General features: G+C 42.7%; 1 long non-coding RNA gene across 1 annotated transcript in view; it reads right to left on the minus strand.

Moving 5' to 3' along the window:
- Positions 1–1,507: 1,507 nt before the first annotated feature.
- Positions 1,508–23,842, minus strand: part of LOC119713503 (uncharacterized) — a 151,686-nt gene continuing 129,351 nt past the window's right edge. The window contains exons 4-6 of the long non-coding RNA XR_005260733.2: positions 7,472–7,639; positions 2,358–2,513; positions 1,508–1,644 (exon numbers count right to left, since the gene is read on the minus strand). This is a non-coding gene — a long non-coding RNA (uncharacterized lncRNA). The remainder of the gene's footprint in view (positions 1,645–2,357; positions 2,514–7,471; positions 7,640–23,842) is intronic.

A 23,842-nucleotide genomic window follows, 5' to 3' on the forward strand; every position in this document is an offset into this window, starting at 1 on the left:
AGGTTCCTTTTATACAAGTAATACAATTAGTCCATTATCAGCAATCTCCTGAAGAGGCAAAAAAAAGTAAAATTGAAAATGCAGAGAGTAAATCAAATAGAGACTCTGCCATTCTGATTCAGTGCCAAGGCAGCTCAGAGGTGAATTTTCACCCTCCCATCAGCTAGATTTGGCCACATCATGGATAGATGAAGCCCATGGCATCTCCCCATAGACCAGGGAAAACAGAAAAATAAAAATTTCCTGCCAAGGCCAGCCAAAGGCCTCCTTGGGGAAGAGGCATCAGAGGGACATTGGAAGCCCCTTGGGCCAACACCATGGGGTGTTGGTGGGTCCCCCAACCTTTCTCAATGGACAGATAAAAGGTATCAGGGTTAGTCCTGAGATGAACAATTACTTGCTTTTAAGTGGCAGGGGAGGCTTTGGTTGGAAAGCTCCTGTTCTGTATCTGTGACGGCATGCCTGAGAACAGAAGCAAGATTGCCGCTTTGGTGCCTTATTTTGCTGAGTTACAGACCCTTCAAATAAATAATTCCAGATATGACCTATTCCTGGAGCTCCCTGCCCTGCTGATAACACAGCTGACATCTCCTCTAATGACTAAAACAGTCCTTTATCATCTCGGGCTGTTATTATTACCTGCCTTCTCTTCAGGAGCAGGCTTACAATGTTCCTGTGATTAAGATACACATATTTCATAATCTGAGGCACACTCTTATTCTGGCAAATGTAGTATCTGAAGACCAGCCAGCCCATTAACTGTACATTTATGGTTAACTAAATTTGGATAAAGGACTTATTTGAACTGAAAATTGAATTTTATTTGTTCCCAAACTGAGCCAATGTTTGCATGGAAACAAAAATATCCTGTAAATGATACACCAGAATATTCGCACTGCAAAAGTCACGGCTAGCTCCACACTACGCAGCAGCCACAGGACTATAAATATTCATACAGTTCACAATCAGTATTTCAGAGCAAGACACAAGCAAATCGGCGAGGCATTATGAGACCCATGGCCTATTTCTAGCTCTGCTGCACAATGTCGGGCAATTTATATAATTTTTGTGCCCCTGTTTTTCCTACCTTTCCTCTGCCCATCTTGTCTATTCTTAGTTGAAGCTGCTCAAGAGAAAAAAAATGCATTACAACAGTTCTTAGAGATCCCACCTGAGCTCAGGGCTAAATTATACCAGACCTCAGACAAGGCAGCAACCAACAGAAGCACCACGGGCAGCCAGGACAGCCAACCAAGACCATAAACAAGTTTTTTTTTTTTTCTTTTTTGGAAACCACCTCTTTCCTTGTGTGAATCAAACCACTAAAGACACAATCAGCTGGCAAATCAGATGCACCTGAAAACCTCAGACAGAGCTTTGCATATCACTGAAAAGCACTCCGAGCAGTCATTTTTGATGGCCTACCATTTTCTTTAGAACAAAAAGATGAGCAATAATGAAAATTACAAAACGACCAAAAAGAAACAAACAAAAAACTTACCACTTAGAGGGAATACAAGCCCATAGGAACCAGCTGGCAAACTGCTACCCCAGCAGAAACACGTTTTCTCTCTTTCCCATCCCAATTTAAAGGGCCTGAGGGCAGGTAAACAGTGAAATGCAACTCTGGCTTGATTTTTATTTCTGTAATAAAAATAATAAAAATGAAAATAATAAAATGGGAAATTCTAAACCTCATAGATCTCCATTTCAGTGCATCTTGTGGGACTATAAATTGTTACTTTGCTCAGGGAGTACAAGACAAGTTGGAGTATGATCTGGGTAACGTAAATGGAGGAAGAACACTACATAATAACAGGGTCTATTGGTAAAGAAGACCGTGGATATGTTTTCCCATATGATGCTTGCTTTAGTGTTTAGGTACATGCACATGGGCACTCCTGAGGTCCACTGAGGTGTTTCACTGATCCTGGACTTGGTTTTCTTTATGGACACTGCCATGGCCTGCCCTCAGCACACTCCTCAAAGGGGAAGGACAGGAGATCTACCAGTGGATGTGCTTCCAGTCTTCCTAGATGAGGTTGGGCTTTGACCTCTGGATGAAATGCTTCTGAGCATCTTTAGAAGGGCAATAGCATCATCCCAGCATCAAGCCAGAACTGGATGTGTAGCAAGTGATGTGTGATGGAATTTCATTCTCATTCTGTGCCCAATTGGTCCTTTTTACTCTGCTCACTATTGGAGACTCTCAGCCTGCCCTTGCCTTCTCCCCATGCCAAACATAGGATGCAGGAACGAGGGGGGGAAATAACAGAACTACTGTCCTGTCAGTGATTTAGAGAAAGAGCGAAACTGTTGACATCCTCCCATTGTTAAGCAGGTGATTCATCCCTTACCTGTCATCACATTCAATTTCAGGAGGATTTTCTCCTCCTCTGCCTTTACGCTCAATCTGACGGGCTGGGAGCCCTCCTGAGCAGATGTAATCCCCAGGTACAGCAGTGCGAGCGGCTGCTCCCAGCAGGATCTGTCCGTGACTCTGTTTCATAGCCCTGAAATGTCACCAGAACATAGTTCTCTGCAGAGGGAACTAAATGAAGGAAACCACCAAGAATTTGGCTCCACATTATCACCCAAATCACTAGTAAATTATCTACTTTGTTTTAAGAAAGAAGTACTTGGAGCAAAGAAAGACAAGGAAGTTCATCCAAACCCTTGATCTGAATCCCCTTTGGGCACAATAAAAATATGTTCTGGCTTTCTATTCCTTTATAGATTGTAGGCAATGAAAGCTTCAAGTTCACCAACCCTCCACAGTGCTTGGCTTCAATCAGCATAGATGGTATCTGGGGCTTTTGGAAAAAAATTAAAAGGGTTGGAAGATGTCTGCAGCTCTGACACGATTATTTATGGGCCTTCAATGAGCGTTGGCTGGAAAAATAATCAAGAGTGGGAAGTGAGGGGAAAAAAACAAGACAATGAAGCTCAAAAGGCTTCATTTTGCTAATACAGAACCCCACAAAACTAATGGGGCTTCTGGCCCTCTGTAGGCATCCACAGGGTTCGCTGCAAGATCATTGTAAGAATTTAAATGTACAAACAGAGACGGGGCTCATTTTCAACCTCAAACAAAACAAAATAAAACATAAATCATCGATCATATTGGGAGTAACAGTCACTTGAGGCATCCTGGCTTAAAGCCTTGTGCCTGCATGGGTACAAACCTCTAAGTTTCAGTGCACAGGTGCTTCGTAGCCTGAAATGATAGAAAAGGGTCTATCAGCCAAAGAGCTGAAATTAGCCTTCTGCTCAGCAAGAGAACACACAGGGGAGAAGACAGACCTGCATTTTCCCATATTTTGGGGCAGTCAGAGGTTTTGCCAGGCCAGTGCAGTCCCTAATGAGCAGCACAGAGAGCCTGAACAACCGCAGTGTCCAGCAGAAGCTCCAACAAAATCAGGGCTGAAGAGGGACAGGCAGAGCCTTGTGCTCTTCTTCTCCCCAGAGATGCATCTACCCATGGAGAGAACAGCATCCAGAACAGTAGAAGGCAACTTTCCACGGTCTCCAAACATATTACTGGTGGAGAAACTATTAAAAAAAGCAGATTTATGGCCTCTGCTCCAGCAGCCCTTTGGCGATTTCTTGTTGAGTCGCAGACAAATGTGCTCTGAGACCTGCGGGAGCGCTCGGAGCAGCCTCCGGTGTTGGTGAGGCTGAGCACAGAGAGCAGCACAGCCCAAGGTGGAGTACCAGTAGCTGTAGCTACTACGGGTTAGGATCCTAGAGCCTATGGAGAAGGTGGGGCTGAGAGCCCTTCCAGAGAACTGAGCAGGCTTTGGCAAGATAAACAAACAGTAGTTATTCACTTCTCGGGAGAGACTTAAACGGGATTCAAGAGTTTTCTCATGGCTCCACAAACAACTGTCTTTATCCAGAGCTCATCTCTGTGTCAAACTGAGGTTTCTTCTCTCCCCCCGCCCCCCCCCTCCCCGACATGTTGAAAGAAGAAGTGAAAAGGTTACACATTTATCTTATTTCTTCGTCTCCCAGGACTTGTCTTTACTTTTCTCCTATTTCCTTAATGCAGGGGGAGAGAAGGAGAGAGAGAGAAAAAGGAAACAAAAAAGTTCTCCATGGAGAATTCAATTCAGCAGAATTACACTGCTCTTACGTCCGCTTCGAGGCTCTCTCCCACGCACAGCCTGTGGCTTCCAGCACAATATCTGCACAGCCCCAGCACTGTGTCAGCTTTGATAAGAGCCCCTGTGTAATCAGTGCAGTACCAGTTATCCGGCTACAATACTGTATGATTTCCTCTTGTGGCTTCTTCATTCCTGTTTATAATTAAAGAAGGACTTCTTGCCATGCCAAAGGCTATATAAAAATAAGTAATAAGTAATAAAGCGATGGCACGGATCCAAGAGCTTGCTGCTGCCGCTCTTGTTCTTGCAACATGGTAATATCCAGCAGTGGTTAATAGCATTAAGGTTCTGGGCTTTGATTAGACTATTTGCTTTTAGCAGTTACGGGAGGATGCAGCCAGCCTAGGTGAAGAAAAGGGCTGATGTGGTTTAGGATTACTGGATATTTAGCCTTTATATTTAGCAAAAAGTTGGATCGTTTGCTGGGCTATCTTGACGGCATTGTGTTCACTCTGCGGCAATCAAGTTGGCCTAAAGTCATAAGCAGGGCAGGTGGTTAGAAGCTCAACCCTGGAGCCAGAACTTGTTCCATCCATTAATTATTTGTGTTGGATAATTAGCACGAGCGCTATGGAAATCGTGGCCCCATTGTGTAAATACATATGGTGCCCCCAAGAGCTTCAGATTTAAATAGCCAAGAGAGACAATGGGCAAATTAGCCAGTGCTACACAACAGGTCATCAGAGCCAGCGGTCCCACCCGACTTCCCATTTTCCAGGACAAAGTGTTCTCTTCATTAGCCCATGCAACTTCAAAGTGCTGCAACTCACAGCCCCGCTTAAAAATTCCTTATCTCCCTCCAAGTGCCTTCAGTCCCTGTCTCTTAGCCCAAAGAATGAAGGGACAAGGAGGAGGTGTCCCGTGCCATATTTCTTTAACCTTGCTTGTGGGTGAAGCTTGTGGGAGAAGCTCCTTCACAAACCAAACAGCCTGGCTCTGTTGCATGTGGGAGAGAAATTCTCTTCCTAACCATGTACATTTGTGGGGCGTAGCTATTGAGCAATGCACTGTTATGTATTCTGACTTCTTAAGTAACTTCTGAAGGCTTTGTGAAACCAGCACAGGGCTGGGGACGGCGGACACCCAGGCAGCCACTTCTCCAGGGACACTGCAGGTGTTGCCATTTTGCAGGGCAGGGTCTAAAATGGAAGGAGTGGATTATTTAGGGTCCTGGATTAGTTAGCACCATAACCACAAGACCATTTGACTGCATTCAGCACCCTCTTGCTAAGGGAACCATGCTCAGAACAGGCACAGGACAGGACTTATCCAAGCAGTACTAAAGAGCATTTAAAACTCTTGTGTTAAAAACTCAGGGAGGTTTCTGCACCTGTCTCCAGCATGTTTTATCTGCTGACCTCACTGGGATGAACTCGCTCGGGGAGTAGCAAAGGTTCCCAAACAAAGGCTCCTACCCATTCCGATTACACATGAAAAACATCGCTCCCCGTCACTCTGAGTCACTCCTCGGCTGCTGAGCCAAGCCTAACCAAACCCCACCAGCCCAACAGCCTGGGGAGGGGGTTCCCTGCCTTTGATATCTTTGGCTAGAAACAGTCTTCCCCTTTCTCACACCTGAGAAAACATTCTGCAAAGAGTCGCCTTTCCTTTCGCTTTGCTGCTGTCTTGAAGACTCCCTTTTCTTCCTTTACTGGGTCTGCTTGCCTTAATAAGAATGTAAATACGGTGCAGCTGTGCAACTACGAGGCTCTCAAAATACTTAATAAAGATGGATCAGTTAAACTTACAATCCTGCATGAGGCAGAGAGGCATGGAAGTGCTTCTTGGAGCCATCTTCTGTTGCTATGAAGAGCCCTTCCTCACGCACCGTAGGCATCATCTATTTTACTGAGAGCCCTCAAATTTTGCCCGTCTCAGCTGGTGCCCTCCTCTGATGGAGGCTCCCTTCCAAATGATGAATATGGCCACCAGAAAAAAAGGTACTTTCTAGGTACATCCCCCTTTTAAAAGAAATTACAGTCATCTGGGGTGAACGGCAGGCAGAAGGGACTGGATGAGACTGGTAACAGTTTGGATCATGCCTTTAGGATGGCTCTTATTTTATTACCATTATTATCCCTCTACTTCAGTGTTTAGGAGGCTCTGGAGTATCAGGTTGCTTAGAAAAGTTTCCATTATTAGGCCTGATTTTCTACTCATTTAGGAAGACACAATGCTGAAATTGCTGGAGCTGCATTACTGTAAATCCTTCTGGAAGCTCAATTCAAAGCCCATTGTGGTTACGGCCTCAGCCATTCAAGCACTCTGCCTTAGACCAGAGGTGTGATGTGTATCTGTCCTGGCTTCTTCTTAAAGGACTTTGAAGCCCTAACTGGCAGCTTGTTTCGTGTCTTTGATTCATCCTGGTGCTCACGTGCTCAGCACACCAGTTAACCATGTTCCCCTTGGTGCAGAGCTGGAAATGGGGCTGTTCTCTGCCCTTGGCAGATCTCGTGGGGAAGCTGTCAGGACAGGCTGTTTCTAATTTCTCCGCTTTGAGTAAGACTTGCTACTCCAGCGTATCCAGCTTGGGCTGAGAAGATAGATGCTAGCCACAGAGCCTCCCTTTTGTGGTTTCCCAAATGTTTTGGTTTGAGACTCCTTTTTCCCCCCTCTCCCTGCAAAGCCTCAATTTTATTCCAGAGATATGGAAATCTGCAGAGCAAGCTCCTTAAAGTACCAGATAGTTTTTGGTGGTGATGGTGTTAGAACAGAACAGATCCTTACTGGTTTGACTGAAGTTTTCCCAACTTAAGCCTGCCACAAATATGCAGTTGCCTTCTTGCAGGAATGATCTAAACAAGAGTGGACATGTGGATGCGGCTACTCAACGCCCCAGCCAAACAGAGGGCTTATTCACTGGTAAATCACAACCAGAAGTTACATACCTGGTTGCCCACTTCTCATTTGTGTTTACTCTCCACTTCTCTCCCTGCCACAGGCCAGGCAATGGCCAGATCCAAACCTCATTGAAATGAAGAGGAATCGTTCCCCTGTTTTCACTGCCCTTTGGGATACAGCGTGTTTTTTTAACCAGCTATTTTATTATGTTTGCCATCTTAACTGTAAGAATCCGGCACATCCTTGAAAGAGGCTGTTTTAATGAAAATAACAGGCTAAAGCTCCAGGTGGGATTTATCCATCACATGGATTTACACAGGCCATAGTACCTGGCATCTGACACGCCAGCCTTTAGCCATATCTATCCTCAAATCACCCAGACTAAGGCTATGAAAACCCTGCTGCCTGGAATTTCCTCCAAGACCAGCTTGAGGTCAAATTTGCTCCCTGTCCTCATTACTTACTTGTTGCTCACCTTCCGATCTGGGTCTGGGGTGTCTCAGCAGCTCTGCCTGGATGGAGAAGCCTCAGCAACACATTTGCACTGCCCCTCAAATTCTTCTTGTGGTTCTGAGCAGTTGGAGTGAGTGAGGTTGTATCGTGATCTCCTGCAGATTTTCTCAGTTTAGCTCCTCCAAAGAATAAAAAGGATGCAAAGATGAGTTATGGGAAGATGAACTGCCTGAAATGACAGAGAGCATGTGAGTTACTGGGCTTGGAAGAAACCTGCTCTCAAGCTTTCTATTGCCACTAAAATTTGGACAAAACCAGAGAGTCTTGGCAGACAAAGAAGTCCAATGGTATATCTTTGTTCAAAATGAGAAGTGATACTGTAGGGCTGTAATAGCGTTTCTAACAGGACAAGCTCTGCAAGGAAACACGATGAAAGCTGTGTTAGATCAAGCTGCAGTCTCCCCTTAGGCATTTTGAGTAATGCAAAGGTAAAGACACGTTCCTGTCTTTTTGACCGTGTTCCTTTAAATCCCATCCAGCTGTGCAGATAAAGATGATTTATGGAACATTTCACTGCTAATATCACTTATCTCATATTCCAAGAGATGATGACATGTTATCTTAAGCCTTTTTTCGTACCTGATCACTGTGTCTTCCAAACAGATGAACTAATGAAAAGGTTGAGGCTGATGGATATGTGCAATAAGCAGATGGGTCACAGAAGTGTAGAAAAAGCAATAATGCAAGAGCACAGGCTGCAATTTTCTACTTTGATTCAGGAAGACACAGAATTTATTCAAAAAAAATCAGGAATCGCCTGGAACAAGAAGAGCAAATGGGTTTGTCACCACTTGCACTGCTTAGTAACAGGATTTCAGAAAGATTAGAGGCTTGACTCCCTTTATCATGAAATGCCTTTATCATGTATCTGGTTTCAACAACTGTGTTTGCAGTGAAGATGAAACTAAGTGTTACTGACCAGAAGGAAACGGAGTAATTATCAGGACTATCAAATCTGGGCCTTGAGCAAGTGCAAATAAAATCTGAACAGCTGCTACATTAACTCTGACTACAGCACAGGTATTTTTTATCTTGCTCTAGCATGCAATACTTATCATGAACTGAGAGGAGATGAATGGACATCAGACAAATCTGACTCTTCAGCACAAGTGAGGTGGGCCAGGAAGGCCTGTTTAATTCTTTTGTTATTAAACATGAAGCAAAGTGCCACTTATATATCACAGGCACACAAATGAATTACAGCTTCCTCTGGCATGATAATAAAAGAATCTAAATCACAACAAGGTCCTGTCTGAAGAAGTGCCTTTATGTTTCATATGTGATGTGACAAATTGCTTCAAGTGACACAATGTCAAAGTGCTAGTTAATTTGATGAGTTTAAATTATATTCTATAGAGGAAGAATCCATGTTCTTATACATCAGATTTTTTTATATAGTATCTCCTATGGGAAAAGCCTCATATAAAAGAAACCTACTTGTGTCTGGCTTTTATTATTTATTGAACAATGCTCCATTGAGTCTCAGATCCTCTCCAGACAGCTCATAAACAAGGCCTGTAGTGCAAAGTTTAGACAAGGACAAAGATTTCTGAACTCTTAAGCATAACACAAAGCTCTGTGATTACCCACACCGGAAGGAATGGACGGAGCTGGAATTTATAAAAGAGAAATGCAAGAAATGCAAAGATATTTTTCTGAAGAAAAAAATCAGATTTCTATGAAAACTTCAGTTGCATGCTTTCTTCCCTCTGCACTGTGCTCTTTGTACACTTGTTCCAGAAGTGTTTCTAATGAACTTATTAACTATTAGTTGTTCCAGAACTTCTTGCCCTGAGGAACACCCAGCATTTTTTTTTTGGATCAGCACCCAATTTTTCTTAGACCTTTGGTTGAAAGCTCTACCTACTTAAAATGCACATTAACAAGGAGGGTTTTGTGCAGTTTGGGACTTACAAGCTAATATAAAAAAGGGCCATGGTTCAAGCACAAGGTTTTCTGGAGTACCACCTTGTTTCCCTGTGGCCTACAGTGCTAGAGAAAGCTTGAAATAGTATTTCTGCTAGACTATCTCTCCGGCAGTTCATGTGAAATCATACCGTGAACATGACAAAATCAATGTCATTGAAGCTTCAAATCATGCCCTCACTTTCCTGGGGGCATGGTGGGGCTGGCTTCACCTCCCTTTCACTTTGGGGCCTTATGAAGATAACTGTCCCAAACTGGTGCTCAGGTCTGGGATTTCCACAGACACCATATATAAGCCCTTAAATTGGCTTACTTGCTTGGAAGCCAGTCCAGCTCCTAAAACCAATGGAACAACTTTAGTGGCAGTCACATCTCCTTCTGTCCAGCTGTTAAATCATTTAAAGGCAGCTAAAGCTACATTCAATTCTCTCCCATTACCGTCACTTCCCACGTAAGCAACTGCTGAAGCTGCCTCTCTTTCCAATGGAAGGAGAGGTGGGGTCCGTGGGATCATGTTCTCACCAGAGAATCTCAGCACTAAAACATCATCCACCCTACGAAAAGGGTTGAGAACCCCTTGGCCTCCGTGAACCCTGAAGGAGCATTTCCAGCACTGTCAGAGTGGCTCCCTCTGTTATTGCAGGCAGCCCTGTCCTAGCCTGGCTCTCGTTCGTGTTGATGATTGTCATTTCTAATCTTTTTGGCAACGTGCACAGTCCAAAAAAAAAAAAAAAGTAAAAAAAAAAAAAAAAAAGTTCCTCTGAGTTGGCTGCATCTCAGCTTCCTGGCTTGAGGGATGAACTGCTCTGCCCCAGATCCAGCTCTTCTTAATATCCAAAATATGCTGCAAGAAAGGTCATTGGAAGGGAGTGGGCTAATTCAAGGCACAGTTGTATGCGACTTAAAAACATGAGGCCGATGAACCTATTTTCCACCTGACGAGCAGTACCCTGCAACTGTCAAAGTACTACAGTCCCACTGAGATCTCTTACAGAGTCCCCGTAAGCTGAATGACATTAAATTTCCATGTCAAAATTAAGACTTAATATTGAAACTTTTTGTCTTCCACTGACATTTTCTGCCACCTTTTCTCTTCCACTGACATTTTCTGCCTTGCTCTCTGTTCCAGCCTGGGTACTTCACCCTCCGGTGTCACCGAGAAGGGACACACTTTAGGCTGGCATGAACAGTGATCTGTTGACTCCCATGGCATTACACACCACAACCCCTGGCCGACAAACACAGCTCATTAAAATGGAAGCTCCTGCCTGGTGGGACACGAGGCACACAGGGACCCAGAGGAATTTGGTTTAATTATTTTGTTGCATAAGATTCCTACTTATGGTCTGGGCTTTTGATTATTAGCAAATATATTCCCTTTGATATCTCAGTAGTTTTAGTAAAATCCAGGTCATTCCTTTATATGACACTGAGAAGTCTGGTGTCATCTTCATTTTCAGGCCAGTCAATGTTATATCTTTACACATTAGGCTATGAAAGATACACTTAGATTCTTGTTCAGCAGAACAAATACCCCAGCTACTCCCAAATAGACTTCCGTAAAGCCATCAGGGCCAAAGATTTCTTTCATATCAAGTAATAAGTCAGTATGTGATGATATTTGTGCCCAGAACATCTATTTCACTTCATTTCAAATACAAAATGGACTGTGGTCATCTCTGTAATTGATGCAATTATAAAAACTTCCTAGTTATCTACTCTTTTAGTGTTATTGTGCCTCCCTTTGGAAATGGTTTCAGTTACTTTTCCATCACTGGATTCAGAATATTCTGGTTTCTCGGCTAAAAACTATAATATTGAACCCTATCAGAGTCTCTAGAATTCACTTTAGCATCTGGGTTGTGTTTGGGTTTTGGCTTTCCTTTATAGAATAGCAAATAGCAGCTGGAGGAGAATGAAAATCGTTGGGATTCATCTCCTGCTTCAAGACAATGAAATTACATAATAAAATAGGAGCTTTAGCAGGCAAATTGAGAGAAGTAGAAAATCAGTTTTACTGCTAAAAATTATGCAGAGGACCGGATGCAGATATAACAAAAATAGCAGTGTATGTGGAGTCACGCCTTTGGGTCCACTCGCTGACTTAGCTCCATGGATGTACATCAGCCAAAGATCTCGCCCATCAGTGCTGATTCATTGTCATTTATTAATGCTGAGACACATCCCTCCTTCTTCTACTCGTGGCACGCACTGCAGCACTGTGCCTGGGCCCTTTTTCCTCTCACTGATCACAGCCTCTCTCTGTCTTTCCTGCCCGATTCAGATTTAGTGAGAGCTCCAGTAAAGGGACCAAAACCAAGGGGAAGAGGAAGGAGAAATTTCCCTGCTGTAGCAAGAAGGTATTTTCTACTCTGGGAAACGCTGTCCTTTCTGAAGAAAACTGCTGTCCAATAGAGGCTGCATATCCCAGAGCAGAGGTTTCAACCACGAGGCTATTATTATTTTTAAGAAGCTGTAGCTGGACTCTTACGGTCCCTGCCTAAGTATTATTATCCCTGGGAGGATCATTTTCCATTATGTGGGATTAAAACTGGAGTTCTTTTATGCTGTAACATCATCAATACCTAGAAGGTAGCCACAATGGGTATACATTTTCTATTGTCACGTCTATATATTCATCTCAGTAAGAAACAACTCCCACTGGGACTGGAGACTGCTTTTTGTTGTTTTCTTTTTCTTTTTAAGATTCCCTTTCGAAAGGTAAAAAATCAGATTGCATACAAAAATACTTAAGAGGTATGCAGTTAGCTGCACTCCTTTAAGGTTCAAGGAGGAGAACTCTGTCCCCATAGTTAAAACAGCCAGTTAGCACACAGCACGTCTGAGTTAAAACACCAGCACTGGGAAAACAGCGTGTCCTAGCAGCTCTTGACAAATGCAAGGTCCAAAAAAATGTCTAGCAGCTTTCTTAGGCAACAGCCTGAGCAGGAATATGAGGATTCCTGCAGGAGAACAAGTTGCGTTGTCATCGTGCAAAAGAAATATAAGTCCTTAATTTGGGAGATCTGGCATATGGCAGTTACTGTAGGTGGGACACACTGTGTAAAACCTAATCTGTTCAGCATATGCTTGGGAATAGTTCCTGTGAGAATATTCAAAGGCTGTGTGTAGGTACGAGTGAGCGCGTGTGGTCTGCCTCCCCACCCAGTGGTGACTGTGACACCTCCAGACAAAAATATTTCGGTCCCAACACGGAGCATTTGCCATCTATCAGCTCTTGTTTTCTGCTACTCTTCCAAGCATTTGTTGCTATCTTTGTGGAGTTTCAGGAGTTTATATTTGCCCAGATACTCCGATGCACAGAGGTGTAATCCTGCTTTGAGTGGTATCCATGGCAAAATTCCAGTTCCATTAAGTGAAATGTGTATTTATGCAGGGAGCTTAAATGAATCATTTAAAGCTACAAGAAAAGGAGTTAATTAGGACGTGCAGGGCTTGTGTTGACTAGCTGGTTTTAATCCTTTCAATGCAGAAAGGATAATATGTAATGGGAATTTTTCATTTAGTTTTCTGAAGCTTTGAAAAATGTTAGAATAGTGATGCTATTAATGCTGTTTCACAGTCCAAAAAAATGTCATCCATTTCTACTGCTAAAATAAAACAATCTGCTTCTGAAATGAAGCTATATTTAGGGCCATAATCTGGTATAAGGACTTAAGCTAACATCTAACAAGGGAGTCTGGGAAGGAAATTCCCTGAAGGCTGGTTGTTTCAGAGCTGTTCACTGCAGAACACACTTTCTTTTGAAGCAACTGGTACCAGCCATTACAGGAGGCAGCTCATGAGGGAAACTGGGCTACTGAACCAGTCTGGCCCTTTCTCTATCCTATTTATCTGCCTTGGCAGACCTTGAGAGACTGCAGGACTGTGCATCCCACTGTAAGATAAAGGTTTGTTCAGCTCACACGTGAATCTGTGCCATGGCGTGAGTGTGCCCAGCACTTGTTATCAAGGCTCTATCACACCAAACATCCTGCAATAACCAAACTTTCCACAGAAGGCTTTTGCAACTGAACCTTTCTCATGCACTGAACTCAATGCCCTCCCCGCAAGAACAGCTTTTATGGGCACTGCTCCTTTCACCTTCAGGACTGTGCATTTGAAGATATAGCAAGTTAAGAATTTCCTTATTGCATATTAATGCCCTTTAATGTGCTTTGAACCTTTTCATTTTAATTACATTAGTTGCCATTCTATTTAAAGTTCCTACAATCTGGTTACTCTTATTCAAATCAGGTTTCCGATTCTCCACACTTAGCTGCTGTTTTTCCGCTTTGCTAAATGCAGAGCTCTTTCTCCCGCGACCTTAAAATCAGCATTAGCACCTTGCAAAGGACAAACAGGAAAAGACGACCCCCCTTCTCTGCAACAGAGGACCCGATCCTATTCCCACTCAAGCAAAGGAAGTGGGCAACTGGTGATTTTTCCCTCAGGCCTTTTTTTTAATTTTCACTTGTCTGCTTAATGTTTCTGGATGGGTGAAACTGAGGCAAGGATAAATCCATATTGCTGGTGGAAACTAGCACAGTCATCTGTCCTTGCCTCAGTTTCCTGGTGGCAGGAGGTAAGAGCACAGACCACTGAAGTTTTATCCTGCTGCTGTGCCACTATGTTGGACTTGGTAGAAAAAAAAAATGCAATTAAAGAGGATCAGCTGCAATTAAGCAGGATCAAAATAGTTCCCCTCCCATTTAAACACGCAAATTAAGGGCAAATTTTTTGCATGTGCCCATTTATCAGCTGTTTCTATGGTAACACTTGTTTTTCTTAATACTGTGTCTCATTTGTATCATGGTAACACCCTGTAATCCTGGTCCCATTGTCCTGGGTTCAATGAAAATGTGTATAAAAGAGAGTCCTTTCCTCTAAAAATCTGTCTACTCACAGACTTTCACATTGGTTTACTTCACTGCTACAAATTTACAATGGTCACTTTTATTTTGGTTGCAGTGGCTTAGCCCAGCATAGGCTAAATATTCTCCTTCCTGGCTTGAACTGAACTGAAACAAATCTGATTGAAGTTGAAGAATCAACATTTACTCAGCAATTTGCAACCCTTCAACTGCACTAGTTTAAAATCACAACTTCAATAAACTGCTTTAACTCCCTTGAGTGGAATGAGACTATTCCTCCCTGTCAGATGCTTTGTATTTTCTGTAGTGAAATACTCCTTTTGGTGTTAAATTCCAAAAGATATAGGACCATATATTTTTTTAATCTGGATGCAGGTAACAAATATCTGCCACTGCAGGGCTGCACCATCCTGTCCAATCTACTTGTTTCCACAGCCTTCAAGTTATAACTTCGTGCTTTTTGTTCCAAACCTCGTTTTAATGTGGTGTGTGATGAATGACCTGGAGGTGCTGCAGAACCTTCTGCATGAGGAGCTATTAAGCAGCTGCGTCATGGTGGTTGTTTCTTCCTGTGGTCATCTCATCTAATCACCATGAAGAGAAAACTACCTGTCATCTGAAAAAAATAAATAAATCAACAAACCAAAAACCAACAACAGGATTTTCATGGAGCAAAGTTGCTGCTGGACTGATATTCTTGTCTCTCTTTCACAGACAGAAGGAATTCAGAGCATCTCTGCAGAACTCCTGCAAAGCTGCTCTGCTGTTTTTGGGTCTTTGCAAGTACAGCTCCTGTTGGTTTATCCCATCCAGCCCTTAAGACAAAGCTGCAACCCCTACCACCAAGACAAACCTTCCCTGAAAATCCCTCAGACTCTCTGAAGCACACGGGGATACCTGGGTTTGTCCTGAGGACACGTCCCATTAACGCTTAAAAGTGTCCCATCTGCCATACACTTCCTGAAGATTAATGGATGATTGAAGGCCATGTACATCGGTCTTTCCTGCTAGCATCTCTCAGTGAAATTAATATCACAACAGAGATTACACGGATGCTTTCAAATGACAATTAATTATATTCAGAGGCCAGAAATAGCTGTGTGCTATTTCTACTGTATGCTGCCTTTGATCTGCTTTAGTGAATGTGCAAAAGTTTGAGGAGTCTCTGACGAGCAACCTGCATCTCCAAACTTCTTCTCAAGTGAGTGGTTGAACATCTCCTAGCAAACTCCCAAGACTGGTTTTTGCAGCCTAGGACTGCTTGCATGGGTAAAGTTTTGCAGAATCAGGCCCTTCTTGGCCTCTGCTCCCTGCTTAATTTGCTGTTATTTGTTTAGCTCCTGTGCAACAGAGGTTTCCTTAGCAACTGCTGTATCCTTTTACAAGTCATTGTTAATGACACACATTGACGTCGGCTGTGTACGAGGATGCTAAAAAGGATGGCACCCAATAAAAAATAACCTTTGTGATTACCCAGTTTCCTTAAGTAAACACCACTATTATCCATCAGGAACTTGCTAGAGGCACTTCTCTTTTGAACAATAATGTATGTTGCCTTTAGCATTACCAATGGGAGCCTTTTTCAAGTTTGCAAAGGTCAATAGGAAAATCTCTTGTCCTTTTCTCTTTGTGCCTAATGCCAACACTTACTGGCATATGCCTGGCCAGGAGAGAGGCAATTGCTCTCTAGACTGTCTTGCCTCTAAAGACTGAGATCCAATTTCCTGCACAGAGAAAAATATCACTTTGTTGTTAGGTGACGGGAGATGGCAGAGATCTGGGCCCTGTGCTCGGCTTTCCTCACACACTTCCCGCCTGATGCTCCGCAAATCACTCAGCTTCAGAGTCCCCAAAACAAGGGACCTTGGCTGCTCCCTGTTACAAAGCAAACGAAACTGGTGGTTCATTTCTTCTACAGATTTCCCCATACTGAAGCTGTAGAGAAGAGACCAGGTGCAGCATAAAACTCCCCAACAGTGAAGACCAGAAGTTTTCCTCACTGGCTGTGTTCACCCCAAACATCTGGTACTGAAGATAGAATGGGACCTGCATTTTTATTGCTGAGCTCATTAATGTTTTTCCAAAGATATTGGCCAAAGGCAAAGGAAAAAAAGGCTCAGAGCCACAATCCAACATGGCATGAATAGGAGCTTGTGCATGTAGCTGATTCCAGTCGGAGAAGTGGATAGAGTAGTCTATGCTGAGCTGATATTGCCAGTGCTAGACTCTTACTGGTACTGGAGCGAGCTAGTTTACAGCTTTTCTGTGTATCTGTGTTATTTGTCTAGAATGTAGACATGCCCTTAAATGGAATTTGGAGGTTTTCCCATGGAAAGTTATGACTTTGCATAAAAAAATGATTATACTTCAATTCTGATTACTATTTTTTGACAAAAAGCTGAGACTACTTGTTTGCAGATAAAACTGGATTTGCTGTTTTCTGATGGAAACATGAAAAATTAGGGCAAATGTTTTCTGTGGGTGTTTTCAATTTAGCTTGAAAACTCAAGTTTCTGTAAGAAAATGAGAGAAGAAAGTTTAAAAAGAATTTTCTACCATTCCCGAAGCCTTGACTTTTCTGATTTAGAACATTAAATGGGTGCTTACATTTTTTAGATGGGAAACCAGATCCAGCGTGGGAGACCAGCCTGGGCCTCTCTTTTTACTTTCCCCCATCCATTTAGGGGTGTACAGATCCAGGGTTTAATTCAGGCTTATCTCTGTAAGAATTTCATCCACAGGCTAATTACATGCAATATACTCTTGCTCTTCCCTCCAAATTCAAGAGAATCCTGGGTTCAGTGGGAAGGAGATTTGGTTGATATCAACAATGAATTCTTGATAAGCTTCACACTAATTCCAGGCTTGGCTACATAAGTAAGATAATATAAGGAGAAGCAGTTTATAACTTATCATCTGAGCTGAGAATCTCACCAATACCCCCTGTATTTTAATGGCTGAAACCCATTTCAAAATCAACACTATCCTTTTCAAGTTCTTGAATACTAAACAATGTTAAAATTAGAGGACAGTGACTGTAACCTCAAAATAAGAACAGTGTTCTTCAATAAAAATTGCTTTGCTATTGCAATTGGTTTCAATCTCTGGACACAATCATTTAAAATGAATGGTCATCACTACTACTGTAATGACCAATATTCCTTTCTAATTCTTAATTGCTCGGTGTACACTTGCTGCATTTTTTAATTACTTTTCAAAAGTGTCAAAAAATTCGGAAAGAATCAAAGAAATGTTATTGGCTTGGGAAGAATTGCATGGGCCAAACCATTCATCTTCAGGCAGCTCCTGCCTGCTGTGACAGTGGAAATGTCCAAGAGCTGGTGTGACTTGGTACTGCACAAATGCTACACACTGTCTGTTGAGCAAGTGCAAGTGAAGTGGCCCAGAAACAGGCATCCCTCTGGCCACACATGGGTACTCTGGTCCATACAAGGAGCTTTTGAGGAGCTAAGCGAGAATATAAGTTGGTCTGGATAAACTGGTCTACTCTTGAACAGCAGGTAAAGGTTCCTTTCAAATGCTGCAGCAAAGAAGGAAAGTCTCAAACTTGAAGGCAGAAAAAGCCTACAATGAACCCATTATTTGCTTTTCTTTCTTTCCTTTTTATTTTTATTTTTTTATTATTTCTTACTTTTTAGCTTGCCCCCATAGAGAACAGACCTAAGTTCTACTTGCAGTTTTGCTTCATGACGTTGGATATGGCCTTTCACTGCTCTCTGCCTTCATTTCCCATGCATAGAGTGGGAATATTCATAGAAGCAGAGTCAGAAGTGAACTCTAGGTCACTGTCCACTACCCTCTTCCAAGACAGGAGCTGTTTTGCCCATGTCATTTCCAAAACTAGTTTTTTAGGCCTGTTCATAAGGACTGCTTGATCTGGAAATTGCACTTGAAAAGCAATAAATTCTTTGTAAATGTCTATGAAGTTTAAGCTTACAAAAACTTTCTTTATTGCTAGGATGTTTTTTAACCTGAGCTACACTTGCTGCAGCATAAGCCTGCACATTAATTTGTGCATTGTGGCCCTGGAGAACAAAGGTCTATAGCAATGACTTGTTTAAAGTCACTTTAATTGCATTATCAAACAATTACAACGCTACATGTAGGAAGCAGTATCTAAGATGCAGGTATCATCGTTACTATTACTGTTTTTTCATCAAAAGGAAATCTTCTATACAAATATTCAAAGGATACATGAACAAACAACGTGCCTAATCTAAGGGATTTGAGTGCACAGCTCCCAGAACTGGAAAACAAAACACATTTAGCGTCAAAACAGGATGTGATTAGAGACTGATGGCATCTCTATGACCACAAACTTAATTGAACCTTTAGTTCTCACTGCGGAGCAAAGCTGCCCATGATGAAGAATTCTGATTTCTTCTACCTTGCAGAGTAATTGCAATTTTTGAGCACGTAGGTTAGAGCCTTGTTATTAACCTCTGGCAGGAAACACACTGTCAGGCTTATGAACACAGAACGTGGGCATTTTCTACTCAAACTGAGGCAGCAGTTTTTATGAGTACGAATGACTCCACGTGGTATGAAGCAAGGGAGAAGCAGGTTCTTTTAGAGAGTGATTGCCACTAAACTACAAGATGCCTTAAGTGGTCTACAACCAGTCTTGCTGAATTCTCCCTGTTATTACTTTCTTATTGAAAACTAGATTTGCATCCATATTGTGTGGCTGAATCTCTCAGGATACATTTCTCCCTCCAAAAAAAGTCAATTTAATGTTACTTGAGGTAGGAAAAACAAGGGTAATTAGTCCTACTGAAAACTGCAAACAGTCGTGACTGAGTTTGAAGTCATTGGATAAACTTCTGTGACTTACTGTTCAGTGTGACGTGAAAGAAGAATACATGGTCGTGCTTTGAAGCACTAGATGTTCAGATCTCTTACCCGTGCATTTATAAGCAAACACTTTTCATTGTTGGAAAGTTGCAAGGAAATAATAAAAAATAAAAAATAATAAAAAAGCAAGGTGCTATTTCAGTCCAAATAAATAAATAAACACATCAATGTTGATAGTAACCAAGCTTAGCAGCTTAATATCTAGTGAAAATCCTGCTCGTGGCTTTTCATTCCAGCATTAGCTATTAGAGACCACATTCTGTAAAATACATAGAGCAGTGAAAATGTGCCTGGTTAATCTGCCCAAGCAATCTTGCCCCTTTCCCACTAAGGGGGAGTTTATGAGAAGTTTCTTTGGATTATTAGAGAAGACTTTTAAAAGGATGCATAAAAAGGCTATTAGAAAAGTCAGTGTTTAGCTGTAATAATAAACATGACTTTGGGGAAGGGGGGATAGTCATAAAACTGTTTAGCCAAAATAATGATTGACAACGTGTGTGTGTATGGGGGGAAGCAGGGGTAAACATCCATTACCGTATTTGTTATTTGGAGAGAGGTTAGCTGGAACAGTTTCAGACCGAGAGATTTGAAAAAAGCAGGATTCTTTCTCGGCAGGATGTTTATAACAACTCCGGGCCTGACGATTGTGTCCTTTGCCCATCCCTCCATCTGCATACAGCAATGCTTTGTCTTTTGTCCCCACCAGTGCGTCACCCCACTGGTCCCTTGCTGCATCATCCACTTATCCTTTGTCCTCTTCTCCTTCTTGCTCAATTTCTACTGAACAGCCTGCCTCTCCCTGGCGCACACAGCCGGATGGTCCCCAGCTCCTGGCCACTGCTACCTGCCCGAGCCACCAAGCCTTGTAGCTCTGCACCTTGCAGTTTCACCTCCTTTTCCTCCTCCTTTTCTGGCTCTACTCTGTTCAGCTCTGATCCCTCTCTGCGACATCTGCGCCCTGCTCTGCACTCTCCTTCACCTCAGCCCCCTTTCCCCTTCTTGCCTCCCGGTTCAAAGCCGGGATGTGAAAACACTGGTGCCTGGTATCCAAAACAGATCGATACGAAGAGACACAAGTCCCACTCACATAGACTAACCCGAACGGGCTTCCCAGCTGACTGCTGAGAAAGTGCATCTGAGCTGTTGACTCAGCCCCCACCCCCGCCCTGCTCTTTTCCTGGGGGCCTGGGAGCCGGCGCAGGGGGGGGACGCGCTGGCCCCAAGCCATGCCAGCAACTTGTTCGAATTAAAGTCTCATGCATTTACTTTGGTTATTCCGCTCCTGCCTCCCAGGGGGAAAGGGGGGAGGATGCGCACAAAAAGGCGGCGATGCTTTGCTTTTCTAGCCTTTGCTTGCTGATTTTTATTTTTTTATTTTTTTTATTTTTTTTCTGTTCTTTGTCGCTTTAAAGTCTTGTTTTAAAGAAAGGCTTCACGCTGTCATTGGGGACCTGGCAGGGCTCCTGAACAGGGAGGCAGGATGGGAAGAAGACAGCATTGGAAGGGAAGAAAAGGGCTCTGATTCACAGAGCAGGTCTGTGACTCAAAGTGCTCCTGCTCTTTGAAAGGGCAGGCTTTTACAATGTTATCATTATTACAAATGAGGCAAGCAAAGGAAATCACTGGCGTGATAAAGACGGGAATGCAAATGGAGAGAAGAGCACAGGCAGCCCAGAAACCCTGTGGCACCACCTTCTGCAAAACTCCTTGACCCCCTTGTTCGTAGGTCTGTGACCCCAGAAACCCAGAATGTGAGACATCCCCACAGCCCGTGACTTAGCAGCCTGGCAGAGCCCTTGGGCTCCTCCTGCAGATATATCCTAACACTCAAGCCCCAAAGCAGCTGCTATGGGATGAGAGGACCGACCTGGTGTGCTTGCTGATGCTCTTGACACAAGGGCAGGCTGAGCATTTTACCCCTGAGAAATGCCCCAGCAACTCCTTCAACCCTCTGCTTGGGGACCCTGTGATTCAGGGGCTTCATAAATCTGAGCATGTTAACGTGAGATTAAAACAAGCTGCAGGGCCGAGGAGGCAGTGAAGAGGGAGACTCTGAACAATGCGCTGGTTGATTAATGCTGTGATGAAGTGGGGAGATGGAAGACAATTTTTCTTGCACGGGCCAACTCGCAACAAGCGGAAGTTGTAAGCATTTTTTAGCCCTCCACAGCAGGGAAGAAAAATTCATCCGTAGTCATTTTGGCTATTCTCAGTGGACTTGCAGAGATGCTGGTGCAGATCTCCCTGTCTACAAGTGCTCGTCTTCACTTTAGTCCTACCTGTCCAGTGCAAAAGAGAACAGGTTCACATGTTCGGATGTTTTAGAGGGCACTGTCTAACTTAGGCTAAGTGGATACCAGTAAGGGTTAGCTAAAGCTGTTGAAAATTCAACCTTGCACTGTAGGATGTGTCTCTATGACGCTGATTATTATCCTAAGCATTCTTAGTAAAAAAGGAATGTGAAGAACATATCCTGAAAGTACAAAGTGCTTCATCCAAGGCAGTTTGCAAGCAAGCTATTTAGTTTAAGAACCTGATGTACCAGAAGCAGTTTGCTTTGAAAAAACGTCACAATTCCTTGAGATATATTAGAAAACATGGTCTGAAAATGTCATGCGGAAAACCAGGAAGGTTTTTGTCTCCTCTAAAATTGTGCCTCGAAATTTCTTTTTAGTACTTTAACAATGTTATTTCATTTACTTTTATGTAAATGAGTTTTTAACGTATTTTTAAGGAAGCGAATTACCCTTATCCTAAATGTCTGTAATTGGTTTGCAGAAAAATAGTTGAGATTTCTGATCACTTATGCATATAATTACCGGTCTTAGAGAAAATTGAGAGTTTAGTTCCTTTGTAAGACAGTAACATGCGAAAGGAAGGGAAAAAAAAAAGTAAAAAAAAGTAAGAGAAAGCAGAAATCATTTGGAATTAATTAAAGTCTGGCACAATGCAAAATATTCCATAAAATTAACCTGGGAACTGAAACAGCAACTACTGATCTGCAATGTTACTGAACCTGAAAATCTAGTTTGCTTACAAACCACTGTAAAATTCCACCGCCTTCATCATCAGATGTTATTTACATGGAAAAAAAGGATATTATGGTGGTTTGGTCGTCAAGCTCCATGTCAGAAGTTCTAAGCTCTGGCTCTTTAGTCACTTCCAGTTACTTCTTCCCTCTGTTCCCCAACATCCCTCTACAATAAATGACGACAACCACAATATTTGTTTGAACTTCTGTACGAAACCTGAAATGCCTTTCTGCAATGCAATAGCTCACTTGACTTCCCCCAGTTTATCCCTGCAGATGCTGTGCTATTCCTCAGAGCTTCCCAGTGCTGAATTTAACCCAAACCATTTAGAACAACACATATTTTAAGATGCCCAATAGAATTCATCAAAAGCATAAGGAGAGAAATGTTGAGTGACTGAGAAACTGCACTCGGCCAGAGAAGAAAAAGGTAACTGTGCTCCTAATACAGGCATCTCAGAGCCTAAAATTAGTTATTAATATGGAGCTTGAGCAGCATTAGTAAAATGACTCTTCTGAGGGGTGGTCGGGTGAATATTGGATGTAGGAGATTTAAATTGTTAGGTACATAGCACCCACAAGAAGTTAGGATCCTGGTTATCTTTCTGAATATTGTCCTTAGGACTTCTTATCTTGTTTAATTTTATGTTTGAGGAACTGAACATCCTTCTGACACTTTCAGGATCTTATTTCAGCTTCTTGGCATAAGGACTACTGTGACCTGCATCAGCGAGCTATTCATTTCAGGGAATCACAGGAAGGTTTTTATTACAGACACTTCTCACTTCCCTGTGCTTTCCTGACCTCCTGAGCAGCATTCCATTGAAAGAAACTTGGGAGAGGGGTTTCAAGCAACAACACTGCTTAACACCCTCTCGTTTTCTGTTTTAAAAAATTGCCATTAGTGGAAGGACTAATGCTCAAGACTTCTAATGTTTAACAACTTATCAAGACGTGTGTATGCCCAAAAGCTTACAGAATCTGTAAGAAGGTGATATTAAAACCAGTCTCCATATAGAGAAGAACTGAAAGAACATCATTCAGCTAACTTAATTTCACCTAATGTAAGGATTTTCTTCAAGACCATATTGAAAGCTTTCCTTCTGAATCTTAAGAGTTTTATCTGCTGAAGCGAAGATTGCCACCTCTGCTGACGATCTCTTAGAGGACCCACAGTGAGGTCCGACTGGATCTAAAATGTCCTATAAACATTCCTGCCCTCTATTCATTTGTGAGAATTCACTGTGTGTTACAGTATTTAGGCATGATTCAGGCACAGACTCCTTACTGTGTGTTTGCTTAGTGTTGTCCCACTGCAGTACTGGGCCTTGTTAGCATCACTGCAATAAAACAAAATAATTAGTAAAGCCTGTAATAATGGAAAATCATCATTCAAAACAGCCTCCAAACAAGACTGTGGTTGAACAGTTTAGACCCTCCAGTTGTCTAATGTATACCGCAGAGTCTGGTGACTGGAGCCAGATTTATTAGCCTTCGAATGACAGTCCGTAAGTGAATGCGGTTAAAAAGCAAGAACCCATTGTGACGATCACTGCAGGCTTAGGGAAGACGACCTATGAATCACTTTGTAGGAAGCCCAGACTGGTTCCCTAATA

The sequence above is a fragment of the Anas platyrhynchos genome, chromosome 23 (assembly GCF_047663525.1).
Source record: "Anas platyrhynchos isolate ZD024472 breed Pekin duck chromosome 23, IASCAAS_PekinDuck_T2T, whole genome shotgun sequence".
NCBI lineage: Eukaryota > Metazoa > Chordata > Aves > Anseriformes > Anatidae > Anas > Anas platyrhynchos.